This window comes from Piliocolobus tephrosceles, chromosome 7 (genome assembly GCF_002776525.5).
Source record: "Piliocolobus tephrosceles isolate RC106 chromosome 7, ASM277652v3, whole genome shotgun sequence".
Lineage (NCBI taxonomy): Eukaryota > Metazoa > Chordata > Mammalia > Primates > Cercopithecidae > Piliocolobus > Piliocolobus tephrosceles.
Genome location: NC_045440.1, coordinates 96,880,612 through 96,898,614, shown reverse-complemented (window position 1 = coordinate 96,898,614; position 18,003 = coordinate 96,880,612). Strand labels below are relative to the sequence as shown.

General features: G+C 41.3%; 1 pseudogene; it reads left to right on the top strand.

The window, feature by feature from the left end:
• The first annotated feature begins 5,283 nt into the window (after positions 1 to 5,283).
• Positions 5,284 to 18,003, top strand: part of LOC111520909 — a 49,767-nt pseudogene continuing 37,047 nt past the window's right edge.

Sequence of the window (18,003 nt, the reverse complement as noted above, 5' to 3'; positions counted from 1 at the left end):
AAAAAAAAAAAAAAAAAAAAAAAAAAAAGAAAGTTCCAGGAAAATGATGCGCTCTAATTTGTTGGAAGAAAAGGGTACTTGGACTCCAAAATATCATCACTCCTTTCCTTTAAAACCAGTCTAGTAATCTACATGGGGAATATTTACCTGTCTTTGTCAAGATAGTCTTAAAAGTCTCAGAGGTTCGGTCTCAGTTTTGGAACTTCCCGTGTTTCCAGTTTTATCCCTAAAATATCTGACAAGCTGAGAAAACTACAGATAAATAATTAGCCTCTCAGTTGTATGATTATTTTTGCCCTTACTAGTGGCTAATGTTTATCAGACACCAACAGCATTCAAATCATGGTAGAAGATTTAGAGTTGTTCAAATCCCTTGGTTAGAGGGCTCCGTTCATGTTTTATTCACATAAGAAAGCACTTTTCATTTTTCTGACTTTACAATTGCTATCTAGAACAAACAACAACATTATTCTTGTAAGTATGTTTGGTTTAGGCTTAAACAAAACTGTATGTATTCATTCCATGCCTTGTCTTTTACTAAAGCCTGACTCCTGAAGTTTGTTGGGAATGAGTTGTTAGTGACCATTAAGCCCTCCCATTGCACTGAACAAATGATTTTTCCTAAAACGATTTCCTAGATAATAGTTTTATTAAAAAACAATTTTCTGTTTTTTAAAAGTTTACTTGTGTTAATTGGAAAGTGGCTTCTTAGCCTGCGCATAGATAGCTGCTGTTCTCTAGTGGGCAGTGAGAGTACCTTGGGCTAAACAATGGGCCAGCGTTGTGATTAGAGACCCCTTTGAGGCATTCTCTGAACAGTCACTGTATCTTAGAACTCCTCCAGATTATCCCACATGTCTGAATTTGGGTTGTCTATTGGTAGGTCTGCAACTGTAGGCAGATCTGTCTTCTGTGTATCTTTTCCCCTACATCTAAAATAGTCTACATTATTTGTTATTTAACACATTGGTCTTTTTCTACAGATGGAGAAGATGGAAATTTGTATGAATGTTATCGGTTGAGTTTCTTTCATGGACCACACTTTGAGTGCCCTGTAACTTCATATGTTATTTTGCTTCAGAAAGGTAGATCATAGGTCAAAGCATTTCTTCCAAAAAGTACACTCAACAAGGCATTCAGAAGTCAGTTCAGGTTCTGGATATGGCAGGGGTGGGTGGAGAGGAGAGGAGGGGCTTTCGGTATCACAGCACCAAATTAAATGGCTTCTTTTTTGATTCTGTGTGGCTTGGGCATGGAATGTAGCTATAGACATAATGTAGAACTAAATACACACAATACATAAACCTCTCTCAGAGTTTTTTCAAGCTTAATAAATGACCTAGTATGGTTTGTCCTGGCCCTCTGTATCTGGGTGTTCCACACCTGTGGATTCAACTAACTCTGGACGAAAAATATTTGAGGAAAAAAAAGTGTCTGTACTCAACATGCACGGAATTTTTGCTTGTCATTATTCCCCAAACAATACAGTGTAACAACTATTTACATGCCATTTACATTGTAATCTAGAGATGATCTAAAGTATACAGGAAGATTTGCGTAGGTTATATGCAAGTACAATGCCGTTTAATATCAGGGACTTGAGCATGGAGGATATTGGCATCTGAAGGAGGTCCTGGAACCAATCCCCCATGTATACTGAGGAAAAAATCCATATAGAAAGTGCTCTGGTGATTGCTTGAGTCTGGGAGGCAGAGTTTGCAGTGAGCCAAGATTGCACCACTCCACTCCAGGGTGATAGAGTGAGACCCTGCCTCAAACAAACAAAGAGACAAACAAACAAAACAAAACAAAACAAAAAGAAAAGAAAAAAAGTGCTCTGTAATTATTATTACCATCATTATTATTATATTATTTTTTGATATATTTTTTGAAAGCTACATCATTTTTGACTGGTGATAGGAATGGTAGTTGAAATGAGCCTCTAATAAAGGACATAATTTATTAAATAGTTGTGAATATTTTTTGTGCATCTACCATTTGGCAGGTGGTGTGCTTAGCACTAAGGATATAGACTTAAATAGAAACATCTCTGTAAAAGAGAAGATTTGCTAAAATAATTGCCCAATGTGGTAAATAGCATTAGATATTCAAATAATATGCTAAAGAAGAGGAAGCAGATCTCCTCTGTACAAAAGTGACATTTCCTTGAGTCCTTAGTGAGCCATTCACCCTCACTGTTAATTTCTCACACTGGTGAGATAGGTTGCCAAGCTTAGTGTGCAACATGTGATCACGAAATTAGTTTTTTCTCTACCTGAAATAAACTATGTATGCCTTTGGAGAATCAGAATATTGGCATATATCTTATTAACCCTAATGAGCAAACTCACCTGGACTCTATATTTTAGAAAACTATGTTAAAAATTATGGAGGGGGCATTGTGTCAACCCTGCTTGGTAGAATGAACTCTGAGAATAGGTAATCAAATGAACCAATGCAAAGAATTTGTTTTGGGGCCAGAAAAAAAAAAAGAAGGAAAAAGTAGACGTGTCAATTAATATTAGGTTCATCTGCCTAAAACCCCAAACAACAGTGGCTTAAACAAGAATACAGACAGTCCGTGACTTATGATGTTTTCAAGTTAGAATTTTTTTGACCTTACAGGGTACTAAATACATTTTGGGGTACTAGTTTGGGGTACTAAATACACTTTCAATTTATGCTATTTTTTAACTTAGGATGGATTATTTATCAGGACATAACCCCCATCACAAGTTGAGGAGCAGCTGTAGTTTATTTCTGTCTGGTAAGAAACAGAAACAAAAACAAAACCTGGAGTTTGGCATTTCAGTTTTGCTTATGGTGATTTCTCATCAGAGAATTTAAAAAGTCATTTAAAAGTACGATTTTTATCCTCAAGTTTGCCACATAGTTCAAAATAGCTGCTGGAGCTCTGGTCATCACATCTACATTCCAGTGAGCAAGACAGAGAAGAAGGAAAGGCAAAAAGGGGTTACCCTCATCTCAGCACAGTCAGCCACTTTTAAGAAGTCTTTCTGGAAATCCCACCTGGCACTTTCACTTCCATCTCATTGGCTAAAACTTAGTCATGTGCCTCCCCAAACCTGACTACAAAGGATGATGGGAAATGTAGTCTTTTTTTACCTGAGCACATTATTGCCACAAATGAAACTGAAGTTCTGTAACTATGGGAGAAGGGATAATGGATATTGGGAAGATACTAGTAGTCTGTAAGACAATAGGCATTAGTATGGATTACCAGACTCCACAGTTGTTAAGAAGAGTGACACGGGACATGTCAGTGGAAATAGAGAAAGAAAGAGGAGCCAGGAATGTAGGGTGAGGGTTTTTTTTTTTTTTTACAAACCAGAAAAAATATTCCCACTTTTCTCAATTACGAAGATGATTTACTCTTAATTTTATTAAATGCCATTGTACAAAGTGCTTTTAAGATATTACTTTCTTGAGTTATCTGGAAAACTGTGACCCATGGTGGGGGGAAACTCATGTCGTGGGAGATGAGGGTAGAGGGTTCATTTCCACCCCCTTAAGAGCAGTAGCAGCGCTCTTCAGTTCCTAACCACTGAATAGTGGTGGAAGGGGTTAATGCGTTAATGCTTACGCAGGGCTAGAAGATGAAAACCAGTAGGGTGGGATATTATTTTTACTGTGTTGACACAGATGCATTTTCTTAAAGATTTATAAGAAACTTTTAATTTTTCAAAATACTCTGCTTCTTGCTTTACAAATTCCATTTTGCTTATGTATGTGTCATCTACACTGCAGCCTAACCAGGGGAGAACAACAACAAAATATATTTCTCTTTACTTTGAGGTTTTACATTCATGGGGAACATTTTTACTGAGTCAATAAATTGTGGCTTACCAGTAAGCATTCCCCCAAAGGAATTGATCTTCAGAAAATTTTCTGAAATCTGGGCAAGGTACTAGCCATCCAGGAAGAAGGTTCAAACAAGCAGATTTAACTTATCAACTTCCAAGACAAGCAGGAGGTTTTGCAGGAAAATATCACCACCATCCATAATAATAAAAAATGCCAACCATGTATTCACTTCTTACAATACTAGGTGCATTTCCTCTATCCAGCACACCCTCCCCCATTTCTTCCTCTCTCCTTGTATTATCCCTAATTTACAGATAAGAAAACTAGGCTCAGACAGGTTAAATAAAATACCCGCGGCCATAGCCAGAACAGGGCAAAGATGGGACCCACAGCAGGCAATTTGATCCCAAAGCCCATGGTGGTCTCACAAACATCCTCAGAATCTGCACCATCTCTTATCACCAACAAAGACTTGGATTTGCTGTTAGAGAAAAAAATGCTTGAAATCTAGCTGGGCTCCTCTAGTATCTGTTTTGACAGCCGAAATTAATTGTTCACTTTCTGAGCACTTTTTGGCAACTCATTCTAATGACCCGAACTGCCGTCTCCTTCCTTTTCAGCTTGGCAAGGCTCCCCGGTGTGGAGCTGACGGGGCGCAGGGCGGGTGCGAGAACTGCACTGATACAGTGGTCTGGCAGGGCTGCAGTCTTTAGGAGAAAGGAAATGATTGTTTTCACTCTTGGAGTTGCTGAGAATGACAATGGGCATTTTCTGACTCTGGTTAAGATGAAAGTCTCACAAAGCTGATTAAACCAAATGTGATAATTGAGTTGAAGATGAGCCTATCTCATCTTTGCGATTGTCTTCCAAAGCGGGACAATCTGTCTTTCTCACACTGCACCTCTGCACGCTCAGAGCAAAGGAGGAGTCTCTCTTCCCTCTGCACTCTCCCTTGGTGTTGACCAGAAGAGGGAGCAGCTTCTGTTGGAATGTGAGTGATGCATAGGCACATATTCGAATGGGCACCTAGCTCCAAAGATGCTTAGACTCTTAGGATTAAGAACAATTGTTAAATTTAAAAATCCTGTTGGAGTAGAAAATACCAATATTTTCTGGCAGCTCTGAGCCCTTAGGTACCATTTTGGGCAACTTTGTTTTGAAACCCGTAGAAGCTATCCTCAAACATGCATTAATTACTTGAAAGCCCATCAACATCCTTGATATTGTTATTCTCAAAATACCCATATGCTAATCCAGATGCTGGTGGTTGAAATATGCAGAAGGCATGAATTGTACCTGCAAGGCTAAAATATAAAAAAGAGGTGTAGATGAACACTAACATTTCGCCCCTTCATTTACTCTGTCTCTTTTTTATAGATAATGCAGAATGGAAATAAATGGGGCAGGTCGATATTTGGCTTTGGATAGGAATACTTCCTTTCCAGATTCTTTACCATCATGGTGGAATTCCTGGTGAAGGTGAGCTTCAAGGTGGGTTTTAATTGGAAAGAGAAGGAAAATCTGAACTGTGAAGAGGAGGTAATTCCTACAGGTGAGGACTGGATGGAAATCTTTCAGAGAGAGAAAGAGAGAGAGAGAGAAGGAAAGAAGTTGACAGTATTTGCTTGACAGCAGATCAAACAAAGACTTTGGGTCTGACAGGCTTGTGGCAAACTCCAGGAGGAAGAGTATGAATTTGATGCTAAAAGCAGTGGAAATTACTAAAGAGTATTGAGGCTGGAATGAAGGGTAAGAAGATGATGCTGGCCACATCACACCATGGTGGTAGCATTTAAAGTGTTGGATTCTACTGGATAAAAATTCAAGTAATAAGGCCGCTGTTAGGAAAGTCAGATGTGTTGATTGGTTGAAGAAAGTCCCAGTTTATACTTACTGCCCAGGCAAAACTATTAATAGCTCCCTTGTTCACTGCCCAAGTATCCTGTTTGGTTGTTAAATTACACAGTCACCCTGGCCTTAGTTTACATATGACTGAGGGTCAAAGAATAAATCACATACTTAGCAATGCACATGCAGAGGGAGAGAGATCTTGAAGAGATGGTTGTAAACAAACAAACAAAAAGTAGGATGATAGGAATAGTGAAAAGTGACCTACCTGGTTATGTCCAGTCAACAAGGACAGTGGGCAGTCAGTGTGGGGAACCATGAGGGAAAGATGTAATGTTCCATATGATGGCAAGATCCCCAGGGACAATAGATATTTATTACATAAACAATGTGGAAGAACCAATGAGTGCTTGTTAGATGAATGAAACTGTGCACAGGTGGAGGAAATAGGACTGATGTGAAGAAAGGACATGGAGCAAAGCCTGGAAGTGACTGCTTAGGAGCAGATTTGATTTTCTAGGATAATGATATCTAGAAAGAAGTGTGAAGGCTCTGTGGATGTTGGCTCTTAGTGGGTCACATCAAAGGAACAGAAACAACACTGGAGAGGCAATAATTTGGGGAATGGAAGAGACGTAGAGCAGATGCAGCTTTGAGTGTGGAGAAAGGGGTGGTGAAGACCTCACTTGCTGTGTGTGCCACGCACTGTGCGAGGCTTGGAGACAGAGATGCATGGAGGCAGCTCTCAGGTTCTGGTGCTTTAAGACAATCACAAGCAAACAGTTATTCTTAGTGTTGTTTGAGGAGCACAGTCACGAAGGGGTGAATTCTGCTTCAAGGTGGGGGAGAGGGAGCCTGCTTGAGAGGAGCCAAATTAGTGTCAGACTTGGAGGTGGCTGGTGAGAGCCTTGAGGAAAGCATAGGGATTTCCTAGTTGTACAAGCAGGGGAAGGTGGAAGGATTGTGTGAGCACATGCAGGGAGGTGCAGCTGCAGTACAGAGCATCTCTAGGGTTGTGAGGGCAGGTGAGGATGCAGCATGGGCAGCCTTGCATTTCAAGCTGGAGTATAAGAATTTTGGCTTGCCAGGAACATTTCTTAAAGTAGGAGAGTGTTTCACAAACTCGCTGTGAGCATTGGCTTGAAGGACGTGGAAGGATGGGGAGTCTGGATGGAGCGAGGGAACCAGGGGAGGAGAGGAACTGCAAGAGAATTCCCAATCTGTCAAAAGCAGAGAAATAGAGAGGAAGAGATGGAGTGAGGGGACACTTGCAGGGTCTATTTGGGAGGTTTTGAGGACAATTTGGATGTGGAAGGTGAGAAAGAGAGAGGACTCAAATATTTTGACTATGAGGAAATCTTTGGGAAGGCGGTGAAAGGAGACAGCCCCAGAAACAGAACTGCAGGGATGTAAGAAATGAGTTTGGTGAAAGAAAGCAGAGACAAGTTCAGAGAACTTAAGCCTGGAGGGGAGGGTTGAGATGGAGTGATAGTTTGATGGTGGGGAGGGGACAGTTAACAGGAAGGAGAAAGGTGGAGGCGGGCATGCTGCCAAGGCTAAATGAAAGTGGTTTTGTCTTGTTTCCTAAGATGGATGGGGAAGCCTGGGTATATTTGGTTTTGATGGGGTTATAGAAACAGAAGGAAAATGTTGATGAAAAATGAGGGAGAGTCTGTGGTCACTGAGGAAAGCAAACAGTTCCAGCAGATGTTACTGTTCTGGTTTGAGGATTCTTACCAGCAGGTACTCCAAGTCTTGAAGATAATGACGGGAAGTTAAAATCCAGGTAGAAATTGGGGGATGGCTGAAAGAGGGAAATTACTGAAGAGGCAGAGAAAAGCCAGGGACAAAAATGGGACTAATGTGTGTCTGAGGTAAATACCAAGATATCAATAGAGATATCAGTAGAGGAGAGAAGAGAAGAAAAAGAATATTGGGCTCAGGTGGGATACGAATGTCACAGAGAAGATGAGAAAAGCAGAAAGCAAGTTTAGGATTGTAGTGGTTGTTTGTTGTTTTTGCCAGTCAACATTCATACACACTTTTTGAATCAAGAATGCTCTGATTTTGTTTTGGGGAAACCACCTTTATTCAGCGTTTAGTGTGCGTGCTTGGAGTTTAGCTGATGATACTGAGTCCCAGCATTGGGGTAACTTGGTTCAATTCTAATAGTGTATTTCGCCCCCTGGGCACAGTGATTTGTACATGAGTATGCACCAAGCTCAAGTCAGAGCTAGGAAGGCTCAACTCTGGGATTTTTAATGAAGCTACTGAGGGAGAAGACTCTCTCATCTAGGACTTGTATGTAGAAGACTATAAACTGGAGATGCTCCAGACATTTTACAACCTTGAGGGGAGAGTCTATCAGAGAATGTAGACAACATAGTGGAAAGCATAATTAATAGATGGAGAGAGAAACTGGGTCTTCATGAAGTCATCTGAACCCTATGCCTGAAGCCAGTCCTAGCCCTGCCATTTTCAGTTGTATGAGCACTAGTTTTCTTTTGATTAAGTCATTTGGATTGGGTTTTCTTAGTTGCCATAGGAAGAGTTACAACTGATGAAAAGATGTAGGGGGAATGTTACGCGAGCACAAAAAAATGAGTGAAGAAGGGAGGTATCTGAGGGTAAGAACAGAAAGGAGGCAGAAGCAAAGAGGCCGTTGAGATAAGGTTGATAGGAAATGAAAGGAAAGGATTAACTGATTGGGGCTAGCCAGGCTTTTAACATCCATGAAGAGGTACCCTTGGACTGTAGTAGATTTCATTGATGAACACTAACCTAGGAATTAAAGCCACCCTGGGGGTTCAGTGTTGTTTCTCATGTACACAAAGAGAACAACATGTAGTGATGATAGTCACACTCTGTAATACTGGTGATGCCCATTCATTCATTCATTGTTTAATTTATTTGCTCAGTAAAAGTATATTAGCATCTGCCAAACAACATGTTAAGAATCAGAGGTAGAAAAGACACCATATTCTCCCTAAAGGTGCTTTATTGAGAGAGAGCAGCAGTCAGATGTAATTAGAGTGCTGGGTGGTCGGTAGACTGGGGATAAGTCTGTGAGTGTGAGCTCAGAGGGAGCCTGAGCGAGGTGACTGCATAGCTAGCATAAGTTAGTAAGAGTTGTGCAGCTAATGGATATCTGAAACAACCCCTGGTTTGGGTATTGGCAGTCTAGATGAGCTGTGTTCTCTCTCAGAGTCTTGGTCCCACATTGGAAAAGAGGAACCAGATGAAGGTGTTTCTGTTTTCCTGTTTCGTTTCTCTCAATATGAACGGACACTTGCTTATTAAGTGTGGTACCCTCTGGTTATTGTAGGATGCTGTTCATTTAGGCAGTCAGACATGGATTTTGAAAGTCCTCTTGCCTTTTACAAACTGGTTGCATTAAGTACAATAAGTACAGTTTTCTTTATTAATATGCTGGCTGTCTTGCCAGGTCTGAACAGGTCTTGGTAGGCTGAACAGGTCTACCTTGTTTGCCTCTCACAGCAATGTGTATAAGCAGCTGCAAAACATATTTGATGCAATGAAAAAGCAATTTTTGTCTGTAAAATAAACACCAACTTTTCCCTTCTGTAAGCCTGTCCAGATGATCAAAAGCCAGATAAAGCCTTAAAACAAATTCCCTTTTCCCATGTGCAATGTAAAAAACTCCTTTATTCCCAACACACCCTCCCCTTTCATTAATGGAAGCACAGCTCTTATCTTGATGTATGTGTAGCTGGTGCTTCTTCGGTTCTGACAACAAGAAAAGTGAGCAACAGAAAATAATGGAGCCCTGAAAAATTGCTATCTTATACCCCTGAAATGTCTCCTTCTTTCAGGCCAAATCCGCCCACGTACCATGTTTGAGAAATGATGAGCACAAGAGGTATCTGTTAAGTCGACAGCCTGCAAAGCTTTTTCTTTTAAATAGCCAATGATTGTTGAATCGTTGGCCAGTCTTGAACACTCTTAGGCACAGTGATAGTTAATAGAAAGGAGAAGGCATCATCTTTTGGCCTTCAAAAGCTTCTGAACTAAAATAGATACAAGGAATTAGAAGGAAAATAATTGAAGAACCAGAGCTGCAGCAATCACAGAATCTCTGAACTTCGATACAGTGACTGTAGCTTCCTGGGCCATGTCCCATTCTTAAAGTTTGCAATAAGCAAAAAACATGTACTATTCTCTTGTTCTTCACATACTTTGAGGGGTAAACATAACAGTAAATTCTCCAGCTGAGGGAAATCTTGCATATCCAAGCTGTGTAGGGTGGCAATAAAGTGTATACTAAGTTCTGGTTGATGCTCAATGATGAGCAAAGCATCAAGCCCGCCAGTATTTAAAATAGAACAGTGATCTGTAGACAGACCAGATCTTCAGGTGTTTCAATAAGGCTACAGGTAGTTGATTGATTTCTTTTGCCATCTAGGATGATTCTATATCAAAGATTATGAAATATGTTTGCTCACATCATTTTGGCCAGATCTTCAGGCCAGACAAACTTTGTCTTTAGTCAGTCTGGAGCAGGCTATGGCCACAGAAGGGAGGAAGCAGAACTGAGAGACTCCATCATGATATTGTATCTAAGGTATCTAGAGCCATTATAGGCTCCAAGGCTTCCTATGGACTCAATGGCTAGATGGGGGCATGGGCTCGGGCATGGGCTCCGGCATGGGAACCCTTCCCATTTGCAAGGTCTGTATCCAGGACCTTGATCACCTCATAACATCTAGCACGAGCCCTTCAACCACAGTTTAGGCACAAAATACCATGCCATATTCTCTGTCCACTGGTTGGTGGATACCATAAAAAATGCGGTGCTCTAATTTGCTTCTGAAACTTCAAGCTGACCCTCTGACATTGACAGTGACCTGAGCCACCCCATCTTGATCTGCCTGTCTCCACTTTCCTGGCCAGTTCAATACAAACTTCCACAAACTGGTGGTCTGCCTGGACCCCATTCCTTATGTTACTTCTTTATGCCAGGTTTTGCCTCACTCAGTAGCTTGGAAAACTACTAGTACTCTGCTCTGACTGCAGCAAAGCTCACCCAGCAAATTCTCAATGCCAAAACAAGATGGCAGCATGTGATCCATGTCATGCTGATGTTATCATTATCATCATTTTCTGAGGACAGAAGTCTATGAAGGAAGTGTATAAGGACATGCTCAACTAAGAAGCAAGAGCAGCAGCTGCTACAAGGAATGGGTCCCCAACAATATCAAGACAGTTATCTATAACATTCCAACCCACGGGCTCAAGGTGGACATTAGCAAAAAACCACCGTCCAAGAGCTCTTCAAGGGACGCTACATCCTGTCTGAATGCTTTCTACATTAAAACACAGGGAAAAGAATGAGTGAAATGCAGTTCCTGGAGAATGAGAGCAACAAGAACACCTTTGTTTGAAAAACAAAAAAAAATCAGTGGCATCAGAATGCCACAAGGAAGAAGAGAAGGAATTTCAGCAAAGAGGCCAAGGAGGTCTGAGGACCTAATCCTCTCTCTCCATACCTTAGTCTTCTCAGTTTACCCAGACTTCAACATGACCCCATTCTCCCCACCCCCAAAATTACCATTTTTAAAAGTATCTGTCTTTGTTTATCTGGGGAAGGGAAAGGGGGACTTGTCTCTTTCTTCTGGGGAACTGAATTTCTGGGTCTTTTTTTTTCTATCCAAGAGCATACCACCAAGTCCTCACAACTCAAATGCCTACTGACTGGAGCCCAGATCATGGCCTAGAGAAAAAGAGGACCAGAGTGATTGACTCCCTAATTTGCCCTAACTTCCTTCCTTCCTTCCTTCCTTCCTTCCTTCCTTCCTTCCTTCCTTCCTTCTTTCTCTCTCTCTCTCTCTCTCCCTCTCTCTCTCTCTCTCTGTCTCTCTCTCTCGATGGAGTCTTGCTGTGTCTCCCAGACTGGTGCACTGGCGCGATCTCGCCTCACTGCAAGCTCCGCCTCCCGGGTTCACGTCATTCTCCTGCATCAGCCTCCTGAGTAGCTGCGACTACAGGCGCCCGCCACCACGCCCGGCAACTTTTTTGTATTTTTAGTAGAGACAGGGTTTCACCGTGTTAGCCAGGATGGTCTCCATCTCCTGACCTCGTGATCCACCGGCCTCGACCTCCCAAAGTGCTGGGATTACAGGCGTGAGCCACCACGCCCGGCCTAATTCGTCTTTCATTGACCATCTCCAGGTGTTTCTCTGGTTTCCATATGGCTACTTCGCTTTCTCCCCCACCTTAGGTTCAGGTGAGATGTTGATGGTATTGCTCAATTCTCCTCTCAGTTCTGCTCTGAGCCTTCATTTTCCTTTAGACTGTCCCACTCTCTTAAGGTGGCCCACATACTTTACCTTCTTTTGGGGGACAGACAGGAAGTGGGGAGACAGAACTGCCTTGATCTCTAAGCCTCTAAGGAGGACCCCTGTCCTCTTCTTTCCTTGCTCTTTACATCCCTAAAATATGGAAAGAAATGTATTACCAGCTAAAAACAGAATACATTTTTTTTTTCCCCAGAAGATGGAGGAATCAAAAGATGCCCCACCATCACTCCTTTGCAATTTCTCTTCTTTGTTTTTTTCCTAGGCTGGGACATTTTTTGTGCCTTAGTTTTCCTGTTCTGCCACTCAGATTTCAGTTTTGTGTGAGATTTACTGCTCTTTGGAAAGATGATGTTGTTCTATGAGCCAAAAACAAACAGAAAATGAAAAAAAAAAAAACAACAACAAAACTATGCTAAAGCGTGACTCAACTCTTGCTTTCATTCAATCAACCTTCATAAAGCATCTAGTACATGCCAAGCATTGATCTGGGGAGGGTACACACCCTGTCCTGCCTGCAGCATCTGGTCTTGCTGCCCTTTAGGTGGGAGTTGAGCCAGATAGTAGCTAATGAATGGCAGACCACCCTATAGAGGGCAGGGATTAAGTCTGGATGGAGGTGCTAAGGTGGCCAACCATGACTGCAAGGATAGAACGTGTGTTGGAATCGCTTTCTGTGATCTTGTAACTCTTCAAAGCCCTCTAGGAATATTGAAATTCCCAGTTTAAGGAAAACTACCTTCACACAGTGGGATATAGCCACAAAAATCCATTTATATAAAATGTTTGCTGTTTATTCTAAAGAAGTAGATCGAAACCAGGCAAAAACTCCCTTCCCTCTTCCCCCTCCCTTTTCAGGGACACTTGGCAGGAGGCATTTTTGATTGTCTTAGTTGGGAGGACGGTGATGGTGGCATCTAGTAGGTAGAGGTCAGGCATGCTGCCAAACATCCTTCAATCCACAGACAGCCTCCCATAACCAAGAATTATCAGGCCCAAAGTGTCAACTGTGCTGCGGTTGGAAATCCCGTTCTAAAGGAAGAGACTTCTGACCCTTCCCTAATTGTGCAATGATAGTAATAATGCACATTTGACAAGCGCTTCCTGTGTGTCAGATGCTGTTCTTAGGGTTTTACTTGCAATACTTCACTGATTTCTCATGATCAATGACAAAGGGAAGTCTTATCATCATCCCCATTTTCCAGATGCGGAAAATGAGTCCTGGGGAGATTAAGTGTTTTGCTGCAAGTCCTGAGGCTAGAAAGCAACTGGGTGGGGATCTGAATCTCAGCAGCCTGTGGCCAAGTTCATTTACACTTAACCTTATTTATAGGTTGCCTCTCCCCTGGACAACAAAGCTTGCTAAAGTTCATTGTTCTCAGTTGGAAGTATACTTTTTTTTTTTTTTTTCTTGGGTGAACATAGCAACCTAGAAGAGGGAGTAAAGGAGAAGAGACAATCTCAACAATTTGTCTTTGTAATGAGAATAATCAAAGTCCTCTTGTCTCTATTGCTGCACTGGAGTGGGTGGATCCTGGTGAACATGAAGGAAGAGATGCACCTGACCAGACAGGACCTGCCTTAATGACAGGGCACACTGTGTCAGGCAAGCCACTCCTCTGAAGCCACACACACCCTGCTCTGCTGATCTCCCTGCAGTGGAAGGGCTAAGTCTGCAGCATCAGCCAGCCCCGGAACCCTTTGAAATACCATGTAAGAAACTTCTTGGCAAAGCCTAACAATAGAAACCATAAGCAGATTCTAAATTACCATTATCATTAATCGGGGTTGACATGTAACTGGCCCCTCCTAAGTACTGCTCAATCATTGCCCCCCTTTATTCCTTTCTCCAAGATTCCCACAGGCCTCCTTAGAGTAAAGGGTACCTGAGCCATGCCCCGGTGTGTGGTCCTCAGCGGAACAATGGAAGCAAAGTAATCCCTGACAGAGCCGGGCTGGGACCTTCGACATAAAGCAGATATGGGGGCAAATGTGAGAAAGGGCCATGGGGAGCAGCTCAGACAGGGAAGAGGACCGGGAGAGCAGCCAGGTATTAAGGGGCCGGGTGGGGGCAAGGAGAGCCAACAATACAGCGTGGGTGAATGGAATGAACACGGTTTGTGTTCAGAGTTGGCATTTGTCACTTTAATGGATTCCAAAGAAGGAGGCAGGCATGCTTTCCAACTAGCCTGGGAAATCAGCTACATATGGGAGAAGAGTTTTTAAAAAGTCCTTCATTCAGGAAACCTATCTGTAAGCTATTGTTTTAGAGCATTTTAAAAATAACTATTAATTATGCTTCAGATTTTTTTCACTTTCGCACCCCACATGGGTTTTAGGAACTGCAAAAATCCCAGACCATATATTTAATCTGTCCATTCACACATTCAGTTATTTGGCAAATATTTATTGAGATCCCACTAAATGGCAAGCACTGTTCATAGCATTGGGGATGCAGCCATGGACAAAATACATATGGCCTGGCCCTCACAGAGACTGCATTATAGAGGGGAGACAGACAACAAAACAGAAAGCATAATAAATAAGTAAATGACTTCTTCTCATCAAAGGACACAATCAACAGAATGGAAAGGCAACCTATGGAATCAGGGAAGATATTTGCAAATTATATATCTGATAGGGGTTAATATCCAGAATATATAGAGAACTCCTACAACTCAACAACAACAACAATAAAAACTTGATTTGAAAATAGGCAAAGGCTTTGAATAGACATTTCCCCAAAGAAGATATACAATTGGCCAATAAATACATGAAAAGATGCTCAACAGCACTAATTGTTAGGGAAATGCAAATAAAAGCCACAATGAGATATCACCTCACATCCATTAAGATGTCTACTATGTTACAAAACCAAAACTCCAGAAAATACCGAGTGTTGGTGAGGAGGTGGAGAAATTGGAACCCTTCTGCAATATTGACGGGAATGTAAAATGGTGCAGCCACAATGGAAAACAGCATGGTAGTTTCTCAAAAAACAAAAATAAAATTACCATATGATCCAGCAGTTCCACTTCTGAGTATATACCCAAGAGAACTGAAAGCAGGATCTTGAAGAGAGATTTGTACACCCATGTTCATGGCAGCATTATTCACAACACCCAAAAGGTAGAAGCAACTCAAGTGTCCATCGAAGAATGAGTAGATAAGCAAAATGTGATATATATATATATATATATATACAATGAAATTTTCTTCAACCTTAAAGATAAAGAGAATTCTGATACATGCTACAACACGATGACCCTTGAGGACATTTATGCTGAGTGAAAGAAGACAGCCACAAAAAGACAATTCGACTTTTATGAGGTATCTAGAGTAGTCAAATGCTTAGACACAGAATGTAAAATGGTGGTTGTCCCTGCCTGTAGTACCAGCTACTCCAAAGACTGAGGCAGAAGAAGCACTTCAACCCAGGAGGCACAGGTTGCAGTGAGCTGAGACCGCGCCACTGCACTCCAGCCTGAGGGAGAGAGCGAGACTCCATCTCAAAAAAAGAAAAGAAAATGTGTGTCAGCAGATGGGGCAGAGGGAAAGGGGAGTGGCTGTTTCATGAGTAAAATGTCAGGTCTGAAAGATAAAAAGAGTTCTGGAGATTGGTTGTACAACAATGTGAATGTACTTAACAGTAGTGAACTATACACTTAGAAATTGTTATGATGATAAATTTTATCATGTTTTATGTAATTTATTCCAATTGAAACTTAAAAAATAAGTAAATAAAGAGTAGTTTGTTAGAAGGTGATGAGTGCCCTGGAGACAAAGTGTAGCTGAGGGGCAGGGAGTAGCTGTACAGGGTAAGCCACATTGAGAGAGTGACATTTGAATGAAGACTCGACATTGATGAAGGATTGAGCCATGTAGATACGGAGTAAGAGCTTTCTAGGAAGAGGGCAAAACTAGGGTAAAGGTCTTAAGGTGACTTGGTGTGTTTGAGGGACAGGAGGCCAAGGAGGATCCAGCCAGGTGAGCCAGGGTTAGAGAAGCAGCAGATTGTGTTAGGCCTTGGATGCCACTGTAAGGATCTGGCTTTTAAACTGAGTGAGGGCCAAGCCACTCTCTCAGGAGGACTTTGAGTAGAAAAGAGCAATATTTTAACTGACTTGTTTCCTTGGGATCATTCCACTTGCTGTGCTGAGAAAGGACTGTAGGGGGCAAGAAAGGAAGTTGGAAGACCAGTGGAGGAGGCTGCTGCTTCAATCCAAATGAAAGAATTATGATCACTTGGACCCAGGTGAGAAGAGTGGAAGTCTTGAGAATTGGACAGATTATGGATAAAATTAGAAAAGAAAGTCGATTGAATTTCTTGGCGAATTGGAAGTGTGAAAGAAAAAAGCAAGAATGACCCTAAGACTTTTGTCATGAGCAATGGAAATAATGGAGTTTCTGTTAACTGAAATGTGCAGAGCAGAAAGTCCAGAGGTTTTGAGGAGAAGAGCAGGTGTTTGATTTAGGCATATTAAGTCAGAGATGATAATCACGTATTCAAGAGGGACTTCGGTGGATATATGGGTCTAGAATTCATGGGGGAGGTTGGGGAATTATTAGTATACATAAGTCAGTTGGGAAAGTATAGATTAAAAGCCATGGATCTGAAGACAGTCACCTTCAAAGTGAGTAGAGAGAGAGGGGAGGGAGCCCTAAAATGCACCTAGGATGAACCAGTATTAATAGGTCCAGAGAAAAGGAGGCATCAGAACAGGAGACTGAGACACACAGTGGCAGGTACCATTCAGAGTCCAATGTGACTACAGAGAACCTCCAAGATGGAGCAGGAGAGGCTGCCTTTTCAAGATAAGGAAAAACTGAGTCCTAGAAGGAAGAAGTCACATGGCTAGTCAATGGCAAACTGAAAGTAAGTACTCCTCATAGGAACGTGCCTATTCAGCAAGCAGAAACACAATACCTAATTTTAATGGAGGTGGGGACCAAACCTTCAGTAAAGTACAAAAATTCTTTCTCTGAAGTTCATCTAGACTAGCATGTAATTAGACAGCATGTTACAAATGCTATAAAACTGACAATACAATAAGCAAAGCCAAGGAAAGAAAAGTTAACTGTACATCCTGGTGACTTCATGAGCTTGAACAGTTAATAGGCTAGCAGTGCTAGCACAATTATAAACTTAACTTTCAAATCTGCTTCTTCATAGAAAGTCTCTGTTCAGCCCTATTCAAAGCTTGTCATTTTCTCAAAATTCTTTTTTAATGACCAGACCTATCATAATGCCTAGAAGTGTTTTGAATACTCATGTTGAAGAAATTATCAAAGCCCACCAGACATAATAAACAGTGTTGTGCAACTCGGTGTTATTTGTAAAATGAAGCCCTAAGAGATGCAAATTGTGTATTTTGAGACACAAGTTTTTGTTACATTGTCATTTCAATGGCATTCTTAATGCATGGCATGTTTTACCCTGACCTAGTCTATCTTCAGAAATATTTACACATTGATATTGTGAATATTTTCAATAACATCCCAATTGTATTTTTTCCATGTACTTTTATTTTGTTTCCTTTTATTTCCTAAAGCTGCTCCATATCTCACCTCTCATAGTTTCAGGCTTTCAGAAAAACTTGGAAGAGGGAAGAAATAAAAAAGTAAAATCACCCATAAAATCATTATCCAGAAACAATAGCCATTACTAACATTTTAGCAAGTTTACTTGTAGTGAATTTTTCCCTCTATTAAAACTCCTTTTTAATTATTAATAATTTTACAAGTATAGTATCTTAGGTTACTAATACTTCCCAAACAGCTGGACTATTTTGGACTCTTTGCTTCTGGAGAAATAAGTGACTGAACAGAGAGCAGAGAAAACAAAACTCATTCCTTGGCTTTGGGGTTTGAAAGGCAATGTGTTTAAGCATATAAAGATTATAGATCAGCATTGTGAGGACAGGATTTCAGAAGTATAGGACCTTGCTCTTACTTCCCTACTCCTCAGTACACACACACACACACACACACACACACACACACACACACACACACA